Source organism: Heterocephalus glaber, unplaced genomic scaffold (genome assembly GCF_053883595.1).
Source record: "Heterocephalus glaber isolate CG9 unplaced genomic scaffold, H.glaber_assembly_v1.0 deba00001072, whole genome shotgun sequence".
Taxonomy (NCBI): Eukaryota; Metazoa; Chordata; class Mammalia; order Rodentia; family Bathyergidae; genus Heterocephalus; species Heterocephalus glaber.
The window spans coordinates 981758-1000721 of record NW_028258189.1 but is presented as its reverse complement, the minus strand read 5'-3'; the positions used below and the strand labels follow the sequence as shown (position 1 = coordinate 1000721).

At 48.7% G+C, this 18964-nt stretch overlaps 1 long non-coding RNA gene across 1 annotated transcript; it reads left to right on the top strand.

Moving 5' to 3' along the window:
* The first annotated feature begins 8180 nt into the window (after nucleotides 1-8180).
* Nucleotides 8181-18964, top strand: LOC147828439 (uncharacterized). Its single transcript, XR_015450783.1, has 2 exons — nucleotides 8181-15725; nucleotides 16040-18964. It is a non-coding gene; the product is annotated as an uncharacterized LOC147828439 (long non-coding RNA).

Below are 18964 nucleotides of genomic sequence, written 5' to 3'. Positions count from 1 at the left end.
TCGAGGCGGGTAGGCGGGAAGAGGACGGGAGGACGGGAGGGCAGGGGAGGGCAGGGGAGGAGAGGGGCAGGGAGGGGCGGGGCGGGGCGGGGCGGCGCCCTCTGGGCTCTGGCCCCAGCCGGAGGTTAATGGTCAGGGTTGGGGGCTGTGGGCGGGATATGCGCTCTGGGGCTCCCAGCCCCGCTGGAGAGTCGGGGGGTCTGGTTCCAGGGGGGCCGCGAACTGGGATCTGCCCGGGCTGGAGGAGAGGGGCCCGGGGCGGGAGCCCGGCGTGGACTCGGAGTTAGGGTGGCCTTGAGAAGCGCCGACTCTGGCGACGCGATAGGCGAGGGACATGTCGTGGAGCGCGCTCTCGGCGCCACCTGCAGGTGGGGGGCGAGGCGGGGACGCCGGGAGGCCCGGGCGTAACAGGTGAACGGCGGAAGTAGGCTCAAGGGCTGACCCGGGCCGGGCCTCTCCGAAGCCCCGCGCCTTAGTCTGGCAGCGCGCGAGCTGCGGGAGGCGGGCAGCCGCCAGGTGAGGGCGGAAGCATAGCAGAGCCCCACCCCCACCCCCGGCTCGGCCCCACCCCGGGGCCCTGGACTGCGGGCAGAGTGCCCTCGGCGCGCACCTGCTCTGACCTGGCCGGCCTGCAGCCTGCTAAGGGGCACGCGGAGCTCGTCCCGAAACGCGAGTCCCTCGGGGGCTGCCTGGAGAGGCCTGGGCAGGGACCAGCACTACCCATTCCTCTGAGGGCCTCCGCACTCTCCCACACGTTCCCTGCCATGTCGCCCGCCGGCAGCGCTTTGTTGTCAGCACTGGAAGCCTTTTCTTTTTTTCTTCTTGCTCTTCCTTTTCATAGAACTGTGCCACGAAGTCTTCGTATCTGGCCCACGTTTGCATCTCCTACAAAGGCGGCCTGAAATTGACGAAAGCGTTCAGTGTCCATTAAACTCTAGCCTGCATTAGAAAGATCTGCATCAAGCTGAATGTGGTGTTACACTTCTCTAATCCCAGCTCTCTGGAAGGCTGAGACAAGAGAATTCCAAGTGCAAAACCAGCTGGGGAATTTAGGGATTTAGCGAGACTCTGAAAATAAAAAGGGGCTGGGGAGGTACCTGAGTGCGTAGTACCCAAAAGAGAGGGGAGAAGGGAGAGAGAGGGCGGGAGGGAGAGGGAGGTGGGAGAGAGAAAGAAACATAAATAGTTATTTGCATACTTTGTAAAACTTTTTTCCATTGCCGTCCTTGTGGCTGGACTCTGGTGAGCACTTATTTTCTCTAAGCAGTTCCCATCGGGCCTTTTAGCCAGTGCCCCTGATGGCCAAGACGGGCAGACAGAGTGCTGGCCTCAGAGAGTCGGGGCACCCCCAGGCTGGATGCCTCTGGGGTCTGCATTCTGGGTTGATCTCTTGTGTTTCATTCAACCAACTGAATTGAGTCCAAACCCGGAGGTCACCCGTCCTGGCTCAGGGTTTGTGGTTACTGCCGCTAAGTAACTTCTAAGCTTTCAGTCTTAGAAGGCCACTGATCAGGACAGTGAGGTTTTTTCCTCCCTCCCTCCCTCCCTCCCTCCCTCCCTCCCTCCCTCCCTCCCTCCCTCTATACCGGGGATCGAAGTCAGGACCTTATGCTTGAGAGGCCGGAATGGTGCCCCTGAGCTAAATCCCCCCCCCTTTTTTTTCCTTTTTAAATGGAGACTTAAGAAGTGTGCTTCTCAGAGCCAACCCCAAGTGTATCTTCCCCCCCATCCTTGCAGCTGGGCCAGAACCCAGCTCTCCTACTAAGCTACATCCTTTTGTATTTTAAGGCCTTTTAATTTATTTATACAGTCCTTTTTGTTTAAATTACCCAGATGGAACTAGAACTCGAGATTCTCCAATCTCAGCCTCCCCGAGTGCAGAGATTACAGGTGTGAGCCACCTCCCAGCTCCCGTGTATCTTGTCTGTAAGTGGCGTGAATGAATCAACACAGATTAAGTTGTACAGAACTAAAAACGAAAATGACTGCATGTGAAGCTGAGTTGGAGGGTTGTATCAGTGTCTGTATCGACTTGGTGGTTTGATTCTACAGTTTTATGAAATGTTACCAGTGGGAAGAAGGCGCAGTGTGTGTAAGACTTCATGTTTTATATTTTTAATTTTTATTTTTTTGGTACTGGGGATCAAACTCGGGTCCTTGCGCTTGCAAAGCAGGTGGCAGAACCACTGAGCTAAATTCCGGGCCCTGCTCATTTCTTTTTGAGACAGGGTCTAGCTATGTAGTTCAGGGTGGACTTGAACTCACTGTGTAGCCCAGGGTGGGCTTGAACTGGCAGCAATCCTCTTGCCTCAGCCTCCTGAGTTCTGGGATTTCATGCATGTGCCACCACACCTGGCCAGACATAAATCCCTTAACCAAAATTCTTGGGGTTTTATAGTTGAGCACGCTGTCATGGCAACTAGATGGTCCTTATTATACTTGTTACATTATGTTGTGCCCAGATTGCGAAGTCCCCAAAGACCACCAAGGGGCCGATTCCGATGCAAAGGCACGAGGGTCGTTTATTCAAGCTCGAGCACGGACTCTCAACCGTTGCCGACGCAGCAGGTCAGGATTGAGAGGCCCAAATTTCAAATTAGCGGGGTTTTTGTAGAGTTTACAGCAAGATTTGGAGATTTTCCACTTAGCAGTTACATGATTGGCTGATATTTAGCAAGTATGAAGTGTACATTTCTGATTGGCTGGGTTCATGGGGCGGGGTTGAGGGGCGGTTACATGCAGGTTTCGTGAGGGAAATGAGGGACAAAGGTTAGTGGCCGACTGTCACGTACTGACGATCAGCACACACACTGACTGTTAGTCACGACCGATACTTACTGACAGTCAGCACATCTACAGATTGCTCTATGGATAGGGGGCCCGGAACGTTCTTTTCCTAGGCAAACAGATGGCTGAGCAATTAACTTAGGAACTTTGCTTCGGTACAGATTGTGTCTTTTGTCCCAGAGCGTGCACATTTTAACCATTAATTTGTGAGAGACTAGGGGAGTGGTGCATTTTAGCAAAATGGAGTCGCTTTGGTCTCACAATTATCACAAGACAGTCTCGAGTCAGGACCTTGCGATGGAGAACCTATTTATCAGCTGCACACCCCCTCAGGTTGAGTTCGCTGTGGACCCCTGGAGGTGTCGGCCGCCTCCTGAGAACTCACAACTTGGGGGAATTGGCAAAGGTAGAATCTGTTTGGCCCAGACTGTCCTTGGTCCTTTTGGAAGGCCGAGGCGTGCTTGCTCTGCCGCTTTCTGCTCCTTAGCCACTCAGCTTCGTTGCACAGGAGACACCTGTCCAAGTGACCCAAGGTGTCCCAGCACCCCGGGGCGCACTGGCTGCAAACCTGCTGTTCATTTCCTCTGAGAGAGAAGAGAGGGGTGAACTAAAGGAAGTTCTGCTTTGTCTTTGTCTACAGTGAAAGAGTTCATTGATGAATAAAACACTTAACTTTCAGAGATTTTTATCAACAGAAAAAAGAATCACACTAGAATTAAGTACTAAATGACTTTTTTAACAAAAGCATCCACAATAGAGAAATGAAAGTAGCAAGGAGAAGGGGGGGGGAGAATGAATGGGCCATCAATGAAATGTTTTCTTTTGCTTGAGGCAGGGTCTCACTATGCAGTTCAGGCTGACCTTGAACACACTATGGAGCCACAGCTGGCCTCCACCTCAGGTGATCCTCCTGCCTCAGCCTCCAGAGTACTGGTATCACAGGTGTGTGCCACCATGCCCAGCTGTAAGTGAAATCTTTTATTTGCCATCTCATTGTGGAAATGTCAGGTGCACACAGAAGCAGGGGTGTGTTTCCTCCACCACCTGCTGAGGTGTTTTAAGGCACATTCAAGCCACAAGACCCAGCTGTTCCTCAGGGAGTAGAAGGAGCAGGGGTGAAGGCTGGGAGCCCTGGGGACAGTCCTGCTGGGGAGGGTGGGGCACCTCAGGAGCAGCAGGCAGCAGTGAGGATGGCAGCTCCCCATCCCTGTGGCATGAGGGTAGCAGCTGGCTTTTCTTGGTTGGTGACCATGTGGGTCAAGTCCCCACCTCTGGCCACACAGCTTTCCTTGCTTGATCTCAGCCCTATGGCACCTGGAACTGGAGAGAAGAAACATCTGTTGCTTTCAGCCCCCCAATTTCCACCAGCAGCCCTAGAAAACTAAGTCAGAACAGGTTTAGATTTGCAGAGAAACTGAGCTGACAGCGCACAGAGCTCTGCCCGCTGCTAGCATCTTACATGACCATGTGCATTTATCACAATTAACAGATCAACACAGATGTGTTATTATTAACAGGAGTTCCCACTTTACCTGGATTTCCTCAATTCCCCCCAATATCCTGGGATCCACTCCTTTTTGGGGAGAGGGTTGAGACATGGTCTCACTGTGTAGCCCAGGCTGGCCTCAAACTCTCAGCAGTCCTCCTGCCTCTGCCTCCTGAGTGCTGGAATTGCAGTCATGGCCCACCACGCCCAGCTCATCCCACTGGATTTAGTCACCTTGTCTTTTTTGGGCACCCTGAAGTGCCTGGGGTTCATTGACTTGAACACTCACACTCACTCACACTCACTCACACTCACACAGTCTTCCTATCCTTAGTGCTGAAACAATGCAGGTACTGAGTGGGATGGAGCAAACCTGGAACCTGAAGCTGCACCAGCTGCTCTTGCTGCTTGGGTGTTGGAGGTCTGCTTTTGTGTGAAATTCCTCCACTGGCCGCGGGCCAAAATACTCGTTTCAATTGGATCTGTGTTACTGAACTTTAAGGAATGTAGAAATATTTGACTAGCACCAGAAGTCACAGGAAGGAAGGAATGGAGGAGGGCCACAATTCAAAAGGCAGTAGAATATCTCCCCCCGCTGTACAGATAGATTTCTTCCAGGCAGACAAAGGAAGTGCCTAACAATTCAACTGACTGTGCTCATTCTTCACTTCTGTATAATATACAGATGGAGACCTACAGGAAATACTATGTGATTTACATTTGATTAGAAGTCAGTTTTTATTTAGGGAAGGTAGTTCAGGGAGAGATCCCTTTTACCCAGTTCCTCTGAATGTTAAGCATGGTACTTAAATAGCTGACTTGCATTACTAAGATGCTTTTGTCAGAACTAAGAAATCAGCTGCATGTGATGCTAAACACCTATAATACCAGCTACTAGGGAAGCTGAGACAGGAGGATGGAAAGTTCAAGGCCAGACTGGGCAACTGAGGCCCCATCTCAAAATAAAAAGTAAGAGGGCTGGGGATGTACTTCAGTGACGGATCATTTCCCTAGCATGCACCAGGCCCTGGGTTCAGTCCCCAGTACCAGAAAAACCTAAGAAATTACCATTGTCATTGACTAACCTTGACTCTTTGAATTTCCACAGTTGGCCCATGAATGTACTCTTTCTTTCCAAGGCTCCCATCCAAGATCCCACATTGCATTTAGTGGTCCTGTCTCTGCTCTGGGACAGTTCCTGTGTTTATTTTTCTGTTTTCTTCTTCTTTGGTACTGGGGATGGAACTCAGGACCTTGTGCTTGAGGGGCAGGCAGCGGCACCACTGAACTAAATCCCCGGCCCCCAATTCCTGTCTTTACTTTTTCCCTTGTTCTTTTATTGCAGTGCTAGGGGCACTTTGGGCTCTGTCTGTGGCCAGAGTTGGATAATTGCAATGGAGACACTATGGGACAGACAAAGGCTAAAATACATACCATCGGAATCTTTTTGGTTTTTTGTTTGTTTGTTTTTGTTTGTTTATTTTTGAGACAGGGTTTCAGTGTGTAGCCCAGAGTGGCCTCGGACTCATGGTTCTCTGAGTGCTGGGATGACAGATGTATGCCATCACATCCAGCTATCATCTGGCTCTTTAAGGGGACATTTTCTGGTCTCTGTGATAGCATGTTAGAGTCTTGAGGTCTGCTCATAGTAGGGTGTTAACCAAGGGCAAAAGCAGGGAGACCCAGGACTCGGGAGAACTCTATTCTGTGTAAGCCATTGGGCCTGCTGGGGAGTGACTGCCCACATCCCGCACACTAGCTCTGCCACACACAGGCTCTAACCACAAGCCCACGCTGTAAGGTTCCTGTGGGTTTCCTATTCTTTGCTCACAGCCACTTGAGTACAGTGAGAGGCATTTCCAAATTAGCTAAAGTCAGCATGCCTGGTGGCATGTGCCTGTAGTCCCAGATGCTTGGGAAGCTAAGGCAGGAGGATAGAGCAAGTATAAGCCCAGGGTGAGTGACTTAGGAAAACCCTGTCTCAAACTAAAATTAAACCAGGGCTGGAGATGTAGCTCAGCGGTAGAGCACTTGCCTGGCATGAGTAAGACCCTGTTCTTGGATAGGAAGAACCAATATAGTGAAAATGGCCATAATTCCAAAATTGTAATACAGATTGAATGCAATCCCGATCAAAATTCTAATATCATATCCTACAGAATTAGGGTTAGGGAACTCTAACCCTAATATAATCTCAATCAAAATACCAGTGGCCTATCTCACAGAATTAGAGAAAACAATCTTAGAATTCATTTGAAACCAGAAGAGACCTAGAATAGCAAAAACAATTCTGGGCAACAAAGGCAAGGCAGGGGACATCGCAATCCCTGACTTGAAATTATACCACAGGGCCAGGAATTTAGCTCAGTGGCACCATGCCTGCCTTGCAAGCACAAGGTCCCGAGTTTGATCCCCTGTACCAAAAAAAAAAAAGGATGAACTTGAAACATTTCTAGGTAAATGGATAGACCTTGAGACCATACTTTTTTTGTTTGTTTGTTTGTTTTTTGGTACTGGGGATCGAACTTGGGTCCTTGTGCTTGTGAGGCAGGAGGCGGAACCACTGAGCTACATCCCCAGCCCTGAGACCATACTTTTGGTTTTTTTGGGTACCTGGAATCGAACTCGGGACCCTGTGCTTTTGAGGCGTGCCAGAACCACTGAGCTTAATCCCTGGCCCTAGACCGTACTTTTAGGTGAGATAAATCAGACACATGTTTAAATACCACACTTTTTCTCTCCTGTGAGAAACCAAAAGTGGAAACCAGGACCAAATGTGTAATAGATATTAGGAAGTGGGAAGAAAACATTCAAGTAGGGGCCAGGAATTTAGCTCAGTGGTTCTGTCGCCGCCTGCTTCGAAAGTGCAAGGTCCTGAATTTGATCCCCGGTACCAAAAAAAAAAGAAAATGTTCAAGTGAGAAAGGGAACAAAGGAAGAGGAAGGGTAAAAGGAAGGGACAAGAAAAGAAAGAGAGGGCCGGGGATTCAGCTCAGTGGTTCAGCCACCTGCATCACAAGCACAAGGACCTGAGTTTGATCCCCAGTACCAAAAAAAAGAAAAGGAAAGAATAGAAGGAAAAAATGGAAACAAAACTTTTGAATAAAGAGGGGAAGAGGGGTTGAAGAAAGGGGAGGGGAATGGGAAAAAAAGAAGCAAGATTTGTCATGCACAGGTAGACATTCCCTGTGATGAACATTATCATTATGTATATCTAAAATGCACCAATAAATGTTTTCCTTCAAAAAAAAATGAAAAAAACCCAACAAAACACTGCACCAAAGAGACAAATGAACTCAAAATACATAGATGTGCATCAGGTCTCAAAATCATGATGTCTTTTTGAGGTTAAAAAGTTTCATTAAAGGGCCGGGGATTTAGCTCAGTGGTTTTGCCACCTGCTGCGCAAGTGCAAGGACCCAAGTTTGATCCCTGGTACCAAAACCTTTTTTTTCATTAAAAACTACTCTTTTTCTCCTTTTGAACTCAGAAGTCCAAATGTCAGCAGAGAGAATAAGAAGTAAACTGAGGAAGCTGTGATGTTCCTGGTTATGAAGAGTGATAGAGAAATATCTCCTGGCTTGCAAATGTGAGCACAAGTTTATTTGTTTGTTTTTAGCGTGAAGGAATGTAGACTTAATCATGTTTTAGAACAGAAAAAGCAGGATTCACATATAAAGCCCCTTAGTTGTCATTAACATTGAACTATCCCTAGCCAGGTGTGGTGGCTCACTCCTGTAATCCCAGCACTTGGGAGGCTGAGACAGGAGGATCACCATGAGTTCAAGGCCAGCCCAGGCTACATAGTGAGTTTGAGGCCAGCCTGAACTACACAGGGAAAAAACCAAGCAAAGAAACAAAAATTGAATATCCCTAAGTCAGGATGTTTCTCAACACAAAATGACTTGTCTTGGGCTGGGGATTTAGCTCAGTGGTTCCGCCGCCTGCCTCATAAGCGGAAGGATCCAAGTTTGATCCCTGGTACCAAAAAAAAAAAAAAAAAGGAAAATGACTTGTCTGTCTTTCCTAGTCCTTATCTGTCATCTCCCTCTTCCATTTGTTCCCTTTTCCTACAAAGATCCTGACATCCAGCCCTGGTCAGTACCACACGCATCACTCCTTGGGACTTCCAAATCCAGAGGAAGCATGTTGCTTATCATTCCTAGACCCTGCTCAGTCATTCTTGGTCCTCAAATCTTGTGCTCCTCACTTTTTTCAGGGTTTTCAACAAAGCTCTCTCCAAATTTACATATGACCCTGGGCTTCCCTTTGTTCTTTGTGGGAGATGGGAGAACTCGGCTTTGCACCTCAAAGAAAGACTGCCAGTCTCCTAGAAGCTCTGAAGCTCCTTAGAAATGCAGAATCTTGGCCCCACCCAGATGTCCTGAATGGGATCTGGCTTTTCTGAAGATTCACAAGGGTATGCACACAAAATCTAACAATGGTGTACTGTTCTCAGCTCAGGCCAGATGTCATTTTAAATGACTCCATATTTTTTCAACACAACTTTATTTTTTATTTATTTAATTTTTTTTGCGAGAAGTCTTGCTGTGTTTTTCTGAGACAGCAGCCTTGCTGAGACCCAGGCTGGTCTCAGATTCCTGGGCTCAAGGGATCCTTCTGCCTCAGCATCCTAGTTGGCTAGGACTGTGGATACACACTACTGCACAAACTAGGATATAATTTTAACCCATACTCAATCCCTGTCACTTTCCACTCCATTCTATATTCCTTTTCCTTTTGGCAGGACTAGGATTAAACCCAGGGCCTTCACACTAAGCTGTATCTATCCCCAGCCCTCTTTTTTATTTTGAAATAAAGTGTTGTTAAGTTGCTCAAGCTGGGCTCAAGTTTGGGATCCTCCTGTGTCACCCTCCCAGAGTGCCAGGATTACAGATGTGCCACGGTGTCTGGCTGTGTTATTTCTATGACTGGTTGGTTTGGTGTCAGCAATGTCTTCGTTCTTCATGTGTTCTTTTTTTTTGGTACTGGGGATCGAACTCGGGACCTTGTACTTGCAAGGCAGGCGCTGGAAGCACTGAGCTAAATCCCTGACCCCTATAGATAATCTTTTTTTTGGGGGGTACTGGGGATGGAACTTGGGACTTTGTGCTTGCGCTACAGGTGGCGAAACCACTGAGCTAGATCCCTGGTCCTTGCTTCATGTGTTCTTTATTAAGTTCATGTGTTCTTTATTAAGTTCCATAACATTCCCTTTTTTACTGGACACAGATTGTCCCATTATCTTTGCTCAGCCCACTTGCTTACAGTAACCCCGTAAATGCCCATCGAGCTGAATGGAGAACCCAGGTTCCTCTTGGTCTTCAGTGAACCCAAAAGGGGCTGCAACTTGCCAGCTGAAGCTTTTATTGGGGAGGCAGTGTCTGAACCCAGGTTCCTTAGCAGAGAGTCTAAGGATCCTGTGGATTGGGGAAGACTTTTTCAAACCACGTACCTGATTAGAGGTTAAGGTTCAGAATTTGTAAGAAGCTCTCACAACCCGGTACCATAGCAGAAAAACAAATAGCCTGATTTTAAAATGAGCAGCTGGGCATGGTGGCGCAAACCTGCAATCCCAGTGTTCTGGGAGGCTGAAACAGGACAGTCACAAGTTCTAGCCCAGCCCGCACTTTGTGATTTAGTGAGTCTCAGAGTTAAAAAAAAAAAATTAAGAGCAAGAGATAGTTGCTCAGTGTGAAGGCCCTAGGTTCAGTCCCCAGTACAGCGAAAAACCCAAAACACTGAGATTTCACCTCACACCCATAAGAATGGTGAATATCAAAGACACAAAAGCCAGACAGAGTGGTTTATGCTTATAGTCAGAGCCACTCAGGAGGCTGAGGCAGAAGGATCGCTGGAGTCCAGCTTGAGCCTAAGAGTTTGAGGTCAGCCTGGGCCACATCTCAAAAACATCGATGAAGTGACACAGACAAGAGATAACTGTTGGCAGAGGTGTGGAGAAAGGGGACGCCTACCACTGTGGAGCCAGAGTGACTCCATTTTGGAGCTGTCTCCTTTGTTCTCTCAGAATGACTCCATTTTGGAGCTGTCTCCTTTGTTCTCTCAAATTTGTGCTTATCCACTCAAAATTCCTAAGTTTATTACCCAGCCATCTGTGTACTCAGGAAGGACATTCCGGACACACTACCTATAAGGTAAACAGTTAATGGCTAACTGCCCACAAAAGATAGATGTGACCATTAGTCAGTGGACCTGCTAACCATCAGCTTATGACAGTCGACCCCTAACCTTTGCCCCCTTCTCCCTTGCAAAAATCTATACGTAACCCCCTTAACCCCCCCGAGCCTAACCAATCAAAACCCTACACTTCATATGTATTTAGCATTAACCAATCACCTGGCTACTAACAACCAAAGCTTGATGTATACTCAATAAAAACCCTGCTAGTTTCGAGGCTCGGGGCTCTCAATCTCGATCCGCTGCGTCGGTGACAATTGAGAGTCCCTGCTTAAGCTTGAATAAACGACCCTCGTGTGCTTACATCGGAAACGGTCTCCTGGTGGTCTTTGGGACATCGCGATCTGGGCACAACATTTGGGGGCTCGTCCGGGATCCCAAGACCTTCAGGACTCCCGTACCGGAGGGTCAACGCCGGCTGGTGAGTGTTTTCTTTGTGCTTGTAAAGTCTGGGCCTATTTTCTGGGAAGGTCGGCAGACGGTCTAGGCGGACGCGCTGCAAGGGCCGCCGACCCGGAATCCTGGAAGACGTTCCGGATTCCACTGGTGGGGACGGAGTGCCCCAAGAGTACGGGTCAGTGAGACTCCTGGAGGGACGGTGCGGGTCGCTCCCGCGGCACGGCAGGAGGCCGTCGTCCCATTTGCATTGCCTCCGATCGCGCGGAGGACGGTTTTGTCTCACCTTGTGCTTCTCTGTTGCGTTTGTGTGTCTGTTTGTGCTGACTTGGACCGAGACGATGGGACAGACTGTGACTACCCCTCTTTCCCTTGTAACAGACCATTTCAAAGAAGTTAGGGAGAGCGCTCATAACTTAAGTTTAGAAATTAAGAAGACTAAGTTCATCACCCTCTGTGGCTCAGAGTGGCCCTCCCTCGGGGTAGGATGGCCCCCCGAGGGAACTTTTGATTTGCAGATAATTCGCAGAGTTCGTAAAGCCATCCTCCCCCCCATCAGATACCCTACATCGCCGTTTGGGAATTTCTGGTTTCTAACCCGCCCCCATGGGTTAAGCTCTTTTTGCCTTCACAGCAGCAGCAACCGGAGTTAATCCTGACAGCCAAAGAAAAGGCTCCTAAAAAGCGCGCGGATGAAAAACAAACCGAAACCAAGCCAACCGCGCCACTTTACCCTGTCCTCCAGGGAGGGACCGAGGAAGATCTTATATTTCCTCCCCCCTATTCCCTCCCCTTTCTTCCGCCACAGCAGGCTGGAGGAGGTGACCCAGTCCCAGCCGGGGCTGGGGAGCCCGCCCCGGGCGCCGCCGACAACCGTGATGGTCCCGCCCAAAATACTCGTCACCGGCGCGCCGCCTCGCCGGCAGGACCGGCAGATTCAACTGTCTGCCCGCTGCGAGCAATAGGGCCCCCTGATGAACATGGAAACCAGCCTCATCATTACTGGCCCTTTGCTACCAGTGATCTTTATAATTGGCGCCGACAACATGCCAATTTCTCTGATAACCCTAGAGATTTGATTAACCTGTTAGAAACTGTTTTGTTTACCCATCAGCCCACTTGGGATGACTGTCAACAGCTTCTGCAGGTTCTGTTCACCACTGAGGAACGAGAGAGAATCCAGAATGAGGCCAGAAAATTGGTTCCTGGTGACAGTGGTCAGCCCACCACCAATGCAGACACCATCAACACTTCTTTTCCTCTGTCCCGACCTAACTGGGACTTCAATACGGCAGAAGGTAAGGAGAGACTTCGAGTCTATCGCCAGACTTTATTAAGAGGTCTCAGAGCAGCGGCGAGGAAGCCCACCAATTTGGCTAAGGTAGGAGATGTACAACAAAAGTTAGATGAAAGCCCTGCTGCTTTCCTAGAAAGAATTCAGGAAGCTTTTCGTAGGTACACTCCTATGGACCCAGAAGCAGTTGAGACAAAGGCAGCTGTAATAATACATTTTGTCAACCAGGCGGCACCAGACATTAAGAGAAAGTTACAGAAAGTAGATAGGTTAGGAGAAAAGAGTATTCAGGACTTAGTGGCAGTGGCAGAGAAAGTGTATAACAATAGAGAAACCGCAGAGGAGAAACGAGAAAAAGCTGATGACCGCCAGACCCGAAACTTAGCTCGGATCCTTCTGGCTGCCACTGCGGGAGAGCAGAAAGAATGTGAACGTAGACTAAAAAAGATTGTGATGGAAGGAGAAAACAAAGAGAGACGCAGAGAGCGCCCCCAGTTGGGGAAAAATCAATGTGCTTATTGCAAAGAATACGGACACTGGGCCAGGGACTGTCCTAAAAAAAAACAGCGAGAAGGACGCCCCAAGACCCCTATTCTGGCTGTGGATGAATCAAATGATTAGGGGGGACGGGGTTCGGCACCCCTCCCCGAGCCCAGGGTAACCCTAAAAGTGGAGGGGAGACCTATTGAGTTCCTGGTGGATACAGGGGCTCAACATTCAGTCCTACTCAAACCGTGTGGCCATATTTCTGATAAAACCTCCTGGGTTCAAGGAGCTACAGGCATGAAAAAGTATTCATGGACAACCCAAAGAACAGTAGACTTGGGAGTGGGCCAAGTAACCCACTCATTTATGGTTATACCAGACTGCCCCTACCCCTTATTAGGAAGAGACTTACTTACTAAATTAGGGGCTCAAATTCATTTCCAACCCGGGGGCACAAAAGTCCTTAATCAAGAGGGAAGGCCCATTCAGGTACTAACCATAAACCTGGAAGATGAATATCTACTACATCAAAAGAGGGCCCCTCCTGATCCTGATATGGAACAATGGCTCTCCATGTTCCCACAAGCATGGGCGGAAACTGGAGGCATGGGGCTAGCTATACACAGGGCACCGGTGTTTATAGAAATAAAACCTGGAGCAGATCCGGTACGAGTTCGCCAATATCCTATGCCCCTGGAGGCCCAGAAAGGAATAACTCCACACATCAGGAGGTTACTTGCTCAGGGGATTCTCAGACCTTGCCAATCGGCCTGGAACACCCCCTTGTTGCCAGTACGAAAACCTCATTCTAATGACTATCGGCCAGTGCAGGACCTCCGGGAGGTAAACAAGAGGGTTATGGACATCCACCCCACAGTGCCTAATCCATACACCCTATTGAGTTCTCTTCCCCCGAGCCATCGCTGGTACACAGTCTTAGATCTCAAAGATGCTTTTTTTAGCCTTCCACTGGCACCTAAAAGCCAACACATCTTTGCGTTTGAATGGAGTGATCCAGAGCAAGGCATCAACGGACAGCTGACGTGGACCCGATTACCTCAAGGATTCAAAAACTCTCCCACCATCTTCGACGAGGCCCTACATGAAGACCTGGGTGAGTTTCGCCTCCAGAACCCCCAACTAACTCTGTTACAATATGTAGATGACCTTCTTGTGGCAGCTGAGACACAGGAAGACTGCTTAAATGGAACCAAGAGACTCTTGATGGTCATAGGAGAGCTGGGGTATCGGGTGTCCGCTAAAAAGGCCCAGATCTGCAAACCCGAGGTAAGCTACCTGGGGTACGTGCTTAGAGAAGGGCAGAGATGGCTGTCGGATGCTAGAAAAGAGACAGTTCTTAAGATACCCACACCAGATTCCCCTCGAAAAGTCAGAGAATTCTTGGGATCGGCGGGCTTCTGCCGCCTATGGATACCAGGGTTCGCAGAGCTCGCAAAGCCCCTCTACGAGGCAACTAGAGACAGTCAGGCTTTTCAATGGACAGAAAAGCTACAAAAATCTTTCGATCAAATTAAAACAGCCTTGCTGACGGCACCAGCCTTGGGCTTGCCTGATATTACTAAGCCATTCCACCTTTACATTGATGAAAACAAAGGAGTCGCTAAGGGCGTCCTGACCCAGTATCTAGGGCCATGGCGCCGCCCAGTGGCGTACTTATCAAAAAGACTTGATCCAGTTGCGTCAGGATGGCCCCCGTGCCTAAGAATGATTGCAGCAGTAGCTCTAATGGTCAAAGACGCTGACAAATTGACATTAGGCCAAGAACTATGCGTGACCACCCCTCACGCCATTGAGGGAGTCCTAAAACAGCCTCCAGATCGATGGCTCAGTAATGCTCGCCTGACCCACTACCAGAGCTTACTCCTAAATCCAACCCGAGTTGTCTTTCAGGCCCCGGCTGCTTTAAACCCAGCCACACTGTTACCAGACCCGAACTTAGAGGCTCCGCTTCACGACTGCACAGATATCCTGGCGCAGGTACACGGAATTCGAGCAGATCTGAGTGACCAACCATGGCCAGACGCAGGCAACACCTGGTACACTGATGGAAGCAGCTTTGTTCGTGAGGGCCACAGGTATGCTGGGGCAGCTGTGGTGACAGAAACTGAGGTCATTTGGGCAGAACCATTGCCCACCGGGACCTCAGCACAACGGGCAGAACTCGTAGCCCTGACCAAGGCATTGACTTTAGGACAGGGCCTAAAGTTAAATGTATACACAGATAGCCGGTATGCCTTTGCCACTGCGCACGTCCATGGGGCCATCTACAAAGAAAGGGGACTCTTGACAGCTGAAGGAAAGACTATTAAAAACAAAGAAGAGATCCTTGCCCTCTTAACAGCCCTCTGGCTACCGAAAAAATTAGCCATTATCCATTGCCCAGGACACCAGAAGGGCGACACTCCAATTGCCAGAGGAAATAATCTAGCTGACCAGACGGCCCGAAAAATAGCTTTAAAGGTTGATCTGACACTGGCCACTCAGCTGCCCGATCCGGGAAGTGCAGCCCTACCAGAAAAACCCCAGTACACTGAAAAGGACTTAAATTGGATAAAACAATTACCTACGCCCCAGTGCCTCAACGGGTGGTGGAAATCTTCTGATTGTAAAGTCATCCTGCCTAAGACACTGGGAGAACAAGTTCTCTCCAAGATACACCGGACCACCCACATGGGCACTCGGAAAATGCAAGATCTCCTGAGACATGCTGAAATTAAGATCCGTGATGCTAATTCTACAATTGAACATATTGTTGCTACCTGCAAAGCCTGTCAATTGACAAATGCCACCCACAATAGGGCCAACCCAGGAAATAGGCTGAGGGGAAACCGACCTGGAGCCTATTGGGAATTGGACTTCACCGAGGTAAAACCTGGAAAGTACGGTTATAAATACTTGTTAGTTTTCGTAGATACTTTTTCAGGATGGATAGAAGCGTTTCCTACCAAACACGAGACAGCGCAGAGTGTGACTAAAAAGCTGCTAGAAGACATCCTGCCAAGGTACGGTTTTCCAGTAATGCTAGGATCAGATAATGGACCCGCCTTCATTTCCAAGGTGAGTCAAACCCTAGCACAGGTGTTGGGGACAGATTGGAAATTACATTGTGCATACAGACCCCAAAGCTCAGGACAGGTAGAAAGGATGAATAGAACCTTAAAAGAGACCTTAACTAAATTAACCTTAGAGACTGGCGGTGACTGGGTGACTCTCCTTCCCTTCGCCCTTTATAGGGTGCGCAATTCACCCTATAAAATGGGGTTGACCCCCTTTGAAATCATGTTTGGAATTCCCCCTCCCATTATCCCCAACCTTCACTCAAACGTACTTGTTGAATTTGATGACCAAAAGTTGTTACTTTCTTTAAAAAGCCTCCAAAGTGTACACGAAGACATCTGGCCTAAGTTAGAAGCCTTATACCAGACCGGACCACCTCCTGAGCCCCATCGCTACCGACCTGGAGACTGGGTCTTCGTTCGGAGACACCGGCAGAAAGACCTTGAGCCCCGTTGGAAAGGACCCTACGTCACAGTCCTGACCACGCCCACTGCTCTCAAGGTCGACGGGATTGCTTCGTGGGTACACTACACTCACGTTCGCCCTGCAGATCCTCACACTGTCCTAGAAGACTTCGTTCCATCATGGCAGGTGTCCAGAGACCAAGACAGTCCCCTCAAACTCAAGCTACGTCGTCGACGATCGTGATTATGGTAACTGTACTTTTGACACCGACACTAGGAGGACAAAACCCATATGCTCCCTTAAATTTAACCTGGATGATCATTAGTACGTCTACGGGCAACATTGTTAATAGTTCATCCGAAGTGGCTCCACCACTTACCTGGTGGCCAGACCTAGACTTTGACCTGTGTTCGCTCGCCACAGGGACTTGGAACACTGGAAACTGGAAAATCGGGCCTAGAGGAGAGCCAATATGTAAAAAAGGCATAGGCCAATGTAATACTAATAGAACATCCCTGCCCATGGCTCCAGTACCCATGGCCCCTCCTAGACTTGACCCTGGGTGTAGCCATTCTCTTGATAGAAACATCCTACAAAGCACCCCCTTTTATGTTTGTCCGGGAGAAAGGCGCACACAGTCTCAGATAAACAAGTGCGGGGGACCTGACCAGTTCTATTGTGCCAAATGGGGATGTGAGTCCACGGGCACCGTCTCCTGGGCCCCGCCTGTCAAGGACGATTTTATTTCTTTAAAAAGAGTCCCTGGGCCCCCTGGCCTGCAGACAAATCAAAAGGGTGGTAATTTCTTAGTTCTTAGTGGCCCCTGTACCGGGTTCCTCTGTAACCCGGTCAGACTTTCATTCACGGATTCAGGTAAAAGGTACACTAAATGGGAAACAGGCCAGACTTGGGGACTCCGTCTATATCAAGATGGTTATGATACCGGGTTGTTATTCACTATAAAACTGAAGGCAGAGCCGCTCACCATAGGGTCTCCCCAATTGATAGGGCCAAACTTGGCGCTAGCTCCAATAGCCCCTTTCAGACCTATTAAGCCCCCTCCCCCAAAAAGCTCGCCTATGTCACCAAAACCAAACGCCTCCGTACGGCCATCAGACTTAACCTCCGCTTCCACATCCCCGCCCTTGATTCAAATGATCACCCAGATTGATAAAGTCGATCATAACCGGGACCAGGACCCCCTTTGGGAACTGATGGTTCACACCTTTAAAGCCCTAAATGCATCTAGGCCAGACCTCACTCAGTCCTGCTGGCTATGTTATGATACTAAGCCCCCATACTATGAAGCAGTAGCTTATCTAGACAATTTCACTAAGTCAGACAGCCCGACTCAATGTAGATGGCAACAAAAAGGGACAGCTAGGCTGACCCTACAATCAGTAACTGGGCAAGGAACTTGTGTCGGCAGTGTCCCGGCCTCCCACCAACACCTTTGTAACAAAACCATCCTTAGACCTAGGCCTAAATATCTCATTCCCCCTTATGACGGGTGGTGGGCCTGTTCCTCTGGACTTACCCCTTGTGTACATGGGCTAGTGTTAAAACAAACAAGAGATTTCTGTGTACTTGTACAATTAGTCCCCGGTTGTTATATCACTCAGAAAAAGACATCCCCAGCCGCCTGGCTGAAACCCAGGTCAGAGTTAAGCGAGAACCTGTAACGGCCATTACTTTGACCGTTCTCTTAGGATTAGGACTAGCTGGGACAGGAACGGGAGTTTCATCGCTACTAATACACAATAAATATTATAATGACTTAAGGACAGCCATAGATATAGATATTGAAAGGCTAGAAAGCTCCATCTCCCACCTCCAAGAGTCTTTAACTTCACTAGCAGAGGTAGTCCTCCAAAACCGAAGGGGGCTGGACTTAATTTTCCTTCAACAAGGAGGACTCTGTGTTGCACTAGGTGAAGAATGCTGTTTCTATATAGATCATTCAGGAGTAGTCAAAGAATCCATGGCTAAAGTTAGAGAAGGCATCGCCAAACGTAAACAAGAAAGAGAACAATCTCAAACCTGGTTCGAATCTTGGTTTAATTCTTCCCCTTGGCTCACTACCCTAATTTCTACCCTGTTGGGCCCCTTGCTTATCGTGTTGCTACTATTAACCTTTGGACCTTGCATACTTAATAGACTAGTTTCGTTCATTAAAAAGCGAATTAACGCTGTTCAGTTAATGGTACTCAGGTCCCAATACCAGCCAATACCTATTGATTTGACAGAATTAACCCCCAGAGGCCCATGATTGGCCCTCTACAGCACCCTGAGAAGGGGGGAATGTGGAGCCAGAGTGACTCCATTTTGGAGCTGTCTCCTTTGTTCTCTCAGAATGACTCCATTTTGGAGCTGTCTCCTTTGTTCTCTCAAATTTGTGCTTATCCACTCAAAATTCCTAAGTTTATTACCCAGCCATCTGTGTACTCAGGAAGGACATTCCGGACACACTACCTATAAGGTAAACAGTTAATGGCTAACTGCCCACAAAAGATAGATGTGACCATTAGTCAGTGGACCTGCTAACCATCAGCTTATGACAGTCGACCCCTAACCTTTGCCCCCTTCTCCCTTGCAAAAATCTATACGTAACCCCCTTAACCCCCCCGAGCCTAACCAATCAAAACCCTACACTTCATATGTATTTAGCATTAACCAATCACCTGGCTACTAACAACCAAAGCTTGATGTATACTCAATAAAAACCCTGCTAGTTTCGAGGCTCGGGGCTCTCAATCTCGATCCGCTGCGTCGGTGACAATTGAGAGTCCCTGCTTAAGCTTGAATAAACGACCCTCGTGTGCTTACATCGGAAA